Below are 6,366 nucleotides of genomic sequence, written 5' to 3'. Positions count from 1 at the left end.
TTGTTGATCAATGGGCGAGTGAAGTCATTATAAGAACCTTGAGGCACAATTGTCCAGGTTTTTTTTTTTTTTAATATAAAGGATACATTAGGAACTAATCAGTAATTATAAATCCATGATGAAAGTGTGATAAAGTCTGTCCAACAAATCAAAACATTACATTGCTAACGGTGTAGTTTCTAGCAGCCTCTCTGAGTTCCCAACTGTTTGCCAACAATTTGTGGTATTTTTTAACACCTTATAGTGTTTAGAAGCTTCTCTTTTATTATTATCTTTAATTAAACACAGAACTTTTGTGCGTGTTATGGTTAGTGGTATTTTCATCATCAGTTATTTTTGTCTGTCTCTCTCTCTCTCTCTCTCTCTCTCTCTCTCTCTCTCTCTCTCTCTCTCTCTCTCTCTCTTTGTGAAAGAACTCTCAGGTACACATCTTTACCCCACTTTACCCACATCATCTCTCTCTGGTTGACCTCAATTACAACGATATATTTTTTGACAAAATTACTCCTTCAGGTCATCAGAACGACAACTCATTTTTATTGAGTGGATTGGAGAAATGTCTTTGACAAATATGAATGGTGCATTTATATTTAACCTTTCAGTCAAGGTTAAAATTGTGATTGAAAGTTGAAGGGAACTGTTAGGTTGTAATTGTTTAATTGCATTACATTTGATTATTGCTCATTTATAATTTCTTTACATTTTAACACATCTAGCATTCATATTGACAGTTTTTTGAGGTCCTTGTTGGTGTTAAGGATAATTACGTTCCTCTCTTTGCCCTATTTGTTTTGCATGTTTACACCTATTAAGATAATTCGCAGGTAATCCAATCACATGTTGATATTCAAGTGCCAATAGGATCCCAAACATTAAATCGAATCACATTTGTAGGTAGCTAAAAATGTGTGACCATATTTGCATTTGTAGAAGTGCTAATCTATGCTGTTATTACTACTACTATTAATAATAACAATGATATAAATAATTATTAATTAATTATCATTAATTTAACATTGTTATTTTTATTATTATCAATAATAATTATCGACAGAATGCATTCTTGCTTTCTCCTGCACAGAAACCTATACATGCATGGAAAATTATTGTCAGCGCAGCCCCGTGACTTTAACAATAAAATAGTTCCCATTTGATCACAGCACACATTCTAGATGCATGGTACTACTAAGCCTAAACAACAACATTTCTTAGCTGAGCACTTGTGAATATATCACTTGAGATGGATGGTAATATCAGGTGCAAATACAACCTAAATAAATTCTGAAAAGTTTTAAAAAGACTTAGAGGGAAAAATCCAGTTTAAAACAGTTGAGAGACAGTAAAGTGACTGGAGAAGGATCACAACAACATGCGTACTACCCATTGTGCTATGAATCCTGTCATTTTTCAGCAGACTAAGCAAGAAACTTGAATTTTTATGCTAATTTATTTGACCTTATGTTCAGTGACACACCTATCTGACCCACAGGGTAACATTACATACTACACTGAAGAGTGTGACTAGATCATTGGTGAATAGTTGCATCTGGAAAATGGGACTCTGTACTTGCCGTACTGTGGTATCCGCCAGAAGGCTTAGCCTTGCTTATCTGCAGGTTGCACTGCATATGGAGAACACACAGCATGAGTTATACATTCCATTGTCCTCACCTAACTCAATTCTATTAGAACTAGCTCAATGCGTGGAACAAGGTAGAGATCCAGCACCTTAAGTGCCATGTGATGGGATGATAGGACTGAGTGCTAATCTTAAGAACAGTTATGTAAGAGTAAATGCTGTTTGAGGAATTTATTTTCTATGAAACATGTGGCTTATATATAGTATAAAGATATGTTATGAAGAGCACATTTATTGTTACAGAAAGTGCAAGCATATTCCAACGGTTATTAAAGCAATAGTTCACTTAAATGTATATATATTTGGAATTAATATAATATAATATTATTATATTATTATAAAATAAAATAATATAATATAATATATAGTGTTGTCAATATTAACAGCGTCTTTTTTTTTTTTTTTTACTAACACGCTATTTTATTTATTTTTTATTTATTTTTTCAGTTTAACTCGTTACAAATATTAAATGCTATTAATTAATTTAATGCTGGCCACCCCACTCACAACTACTGTTTCTGTCTCTTTTTTTCATTATTTAGACATAGAACATCTTTACAACCACATCAAACGGGAGATTTTTCAGACATGCACTTCATCATCTCCTCAGTGCCAGGCGCTAGTCAAATGAGCGTGGAGAAGGTACAGGTGACAAGAGAGCTTTAGATCAACAGTGAACTACGATCAAATGAGATGTTTTCAGACAATGTGTCAGTAAAAAAAAAGGAATTTTGCTGTCCTGTCAGCCGGTATACTGTGCTCGTAGCACGGGCTCTTCAATTGCACTCAGAAATGTGGTGGCGCACGTTAGCCAATATCATTTCATATTAAAGTGGAAAAGAAACTTTGAGCATGCAATGTCATAGCATGTCATCAGTCAAAGGGGTCATATGACGTTGCTAAAAAGAACACAATATTTTCCACATAATGTAATCTAAACATACTGATATGGCTTAACCTTCAAAAAACACACAAAACCAATAAAAACCTACATTATTGTTGCTCATCTAAAACCATGTCTGGAGAAACGACGAACAACAAGCGCTACTCTACACTGCTCAAAACTCGCATTTGAATCATCATTGGCAAATTCTTAAAATATGAAAACGTACTTACAGACTGTGAGTCTGAAGCGCCAGACTATCCTTGCAAAGTTGGAACTGCCCCACTTTATAGAAACAGACACCGGCATTTTAGCCTACTCTCACAGGAAACAGTCCTCGTCCTCTGCAAAATGCGCTGCACACATCTGAATATTTGGGTTGAACTGTTCCAGAACAATGTTGTTAGTACAACTTAACCACTGATTTCTAGTTGTGTCCTCTTTTGGAAGACCAAACTAAGTAGTTTCGCTTTCACAATGAAACACACATCGTCTCCACAACATGGCGGCGCTGGCAACAGCAAGAATACAAGTTATGCCTTCTTTCTTTGCGTGAACATTTGTGCAGCGTTATGCAAATCTTTCCACATTGTGACATAGATGTGAGGCGTGTTAGAATGAGCTGTTTTAGGTAGGAGTGGTTGACTCTTAACTTTTATAAAGAATAACTCTTTGGATTTGAGACTTTAGTCTTTGCAACTTTACAGATCTTCTTTATGCACCAAGAGCTTGTAACACTCCAAAGAGAAAGGAAAAATTTAAACAGCATCATATGACCCCTTTAAGTTATGAAGTTACCAAAAAGGCAATTAAAGCTGCCCTAAAACTGTGCATGCATGTAAGTGTGACCAGAGCAGTATATTCTGGTTAGATTCAGATAATGACTGCGCTACCCTGGGATTTGCACCCAAGGAAATACAATAAAACTTAAAACTTAAAAAATAATACTTTTTCACTTTCACTTTCACTTAAAAGGGACACAAGTTTGGTGGTACAATGAAAAGACAGAGACGTTTTGGGCTAGTTTGTTTGTTGTGTTCCACTCGTCGGCTCTCATCAGGCTCACGTCGGCCCGATTCAGCAAGTTGAATCGGCGTCTGTGCCGTCAACAAGAGAGCATGCTCTGACTGGCTGTTAAGCTACAGTTCAGCTAGCCAATCAAAGCATGAGGAGAAAAACGGAAGTGGCGAAACCAAGCAAACGACGAAGTCAAGAGGGACCACCGCATTTCTCATTAAATATTTGCAAACGACATGGCGGTGTGGAACGAGGCAGTTGAAGATGAACTGATCAGCTTGATTAGGGTTAGGGTTAGGGTTAGGGTTAGAGAGGCCAGCTGTGTACGACATCACCGAAAAACGATATGCAAACCGAGTGGCGAAAGCAAACTCATGGTAAACTCATCGAAAACAAGCTTGTTATATCAGGTAAGAATTCTTTTGAGCTATTATGTCTTTAGCAGAAATTTATTAATTTTGCTTTGTTCGCTTAATACATAGCATTTCGTGTGTGTCTGTTTGCCAAAAATCATGACAGGCTTATTTTGGTTTATTACATAGGCAGTTGTTTTATGTACTAGCGTATAGATCCACAAATATAAGAGCTAAAATAACTGCTGTTGGTACAGCAAATGTGAAATCAACATAGTAAAATTATACTTTATCTTTCAGAGAAAGAGCTCAGGAAAGGGTGGGATTCTCTTAAAACCCAGTATATGCGATACAAAAGACTTGCACCTTCAGGAAGCAGTGGAGCTCAGAAGACTGGCAGACAGCAATGGATCCTGACCCGGCTGCAGTTTTAAGAGCCACACACACAAAAAAAGGAGAGAACATCCAACCTAAATATCAGGGTAAGTTCACAGAATAATTAATCTAGTAAAAATTTAGTAAAAACTTTATTGCTTCTTTCATTTACTTAATTTAACCTGCACCCCCCATTTTGGGTCTGACAGCTGAAAATGACCTACCTAACATAAAATTGTAACAGTTCCTGACAACAGTTTATAATGCTTTAAAATATAAAAAGTTATAGACACATAAGTGCCTTTAAAATATAATATACCACACTGAATGTTGTTTTTTTTTTTTTTCTTTTTTTTTTCATATACAAGTACATGACATAAGTCCTGGACCAATCCAGAAAAGTAATGGGTTGAAAATGGTACGCAAACGCTGCTTTGTTTACGGTTTGTTTGTATGCAGTACTAGTTCCGGTTTCCCTTTTTGGACCGACAATACAAACTAATACCACCTACAGGTATGGAAAGGTATATCCTCTTGCGCAGGTGCAGAACGCACATTCTAGTTTGCAGTCGGCTGTCGTCTGTTTCGTGTGTTCAAGCGCAGCTTTTTGACCCAGACGCAGCAGACGCGAGGCGACAACACAGTCGGCTTTCGTCACCGCTAGTTGGTTGACGTTGGCTTGGTGTGTCCCGGGCTTTAGCCATTCTGCATCTCTCTGCTGGCCACCAGATCCTCTCTAATCAAAGTCTTTAGTGAATGGATGCTTGATGGCTTGGCAGAGTTTCTTTTTTATGTTTTCTGTTCTATTCAGCATTGATTAGAAATACTGAACACTTGTTGGAATGTTTTTATTAATATTATTATTATTATTATTTTTAAAAAAATCTTAAGATGTGGATCAGGCCAAATTTGTCTTATCTTCCATTTACGGCCTTTGCGATTATTCTGTTAGAGATGAATTGCAGTCCTGTTGATTTTATTGTGAAGACAATACTGAATAGTTTAGCAGTTCATTGTCAGCTCATGCTGTAACTGTGATGTAACCATGTTATACCACATTAAATGTTATCCTTATTCTGACTACATACTGAACAGAGTATGTTCTCAGTGACAGACTCTCTTTTAATGATTGAGCCTAAGAGCATATTGTGCTTCATTCTCAGATAATGTGTGCTAGACTGTATAACGTCAATATTGCTTTGATTTATTTAGAATAAATTAGAATGGTTACAGTCAGTTGTATTTGTTTTTATGACCTTGATGTACTAGTATCATGACTAACCAACACAAAAGATGACTAAAACATCTAAAGCATAATTATTCATCTGACAATGGCAGTTGTTAAATCTTTGTTCTTTGTCATATTGGGGATGGATGGATTTCATCAGTCATTAATGCATAGTTTCAGATGGCCAATAATTAAAACCTTGGAGGCTTTTGAGGATTATATGCAGTTTCTTATAGGACATGAGTAGTTTTGATACAAATCAACAAACTATGATGAAATATTTACAGTTTTTGACACTTGTTCATCTTTAGAAATGACATGCTAATATTCACATTAAGTGTGATTTCTCTCACTCTTCCTATCTCTAATTGACTTTAATTGTGTTAATTTACAGTAAGTAGACAGTAGTACACAAACATCGCTTCTACAGTAAGCATTTTAACATATTCCTTCGTATTATAGGAAATTTCATATTGTTTTTCATCTGTAAATATGTGAGTTTCTGCAAAAGCACAGCAAATGAAGTTACAATTTATTATGTCCTTTTATGCCAGAAAATGCAGCAAAGTGGCACTGGTAAAATTGAATCTTTCACTATTTCATATCTGAATATATATGTGAGTTTCTGCACCTTAGTACTGTTCATATGGTCTTCTCTTGTGCAAACTGCTCCAATCTTCTAGATTTGAAAGGTGCTAGTTGATTAAAGTTTCATGATAACCTAAATTTATGGTGACAGATTTAAGGTTTAATGATTAAATGACTGCATATTATGGCTTGCTTTCTTATTTTATACCTTTAAAAAGAGAAAAAAAAAATGTTGGTGATGCTTTACAATAAGGTTTGATTTGTTAACATTAATTGCATGCAT

This window comes from Cyprinus carpio, chromosome A14 (assembly GCF_018340385.1).
Source record: "Cyprinus carpio isolate SPL01 chromosome A14, ASM1834038v1, whole genome shotgun sequence".
In the NCBI taxonomy this organism is placed as follows: Eukaryota; Metazoa; Chordata; class Actinopteri; order Cypriniformes; family Cyprinidae; genus Cyprinus; species Cyprinus carpio.
This window is presented reverse-complemented; position numbering follows the sequence as displayed.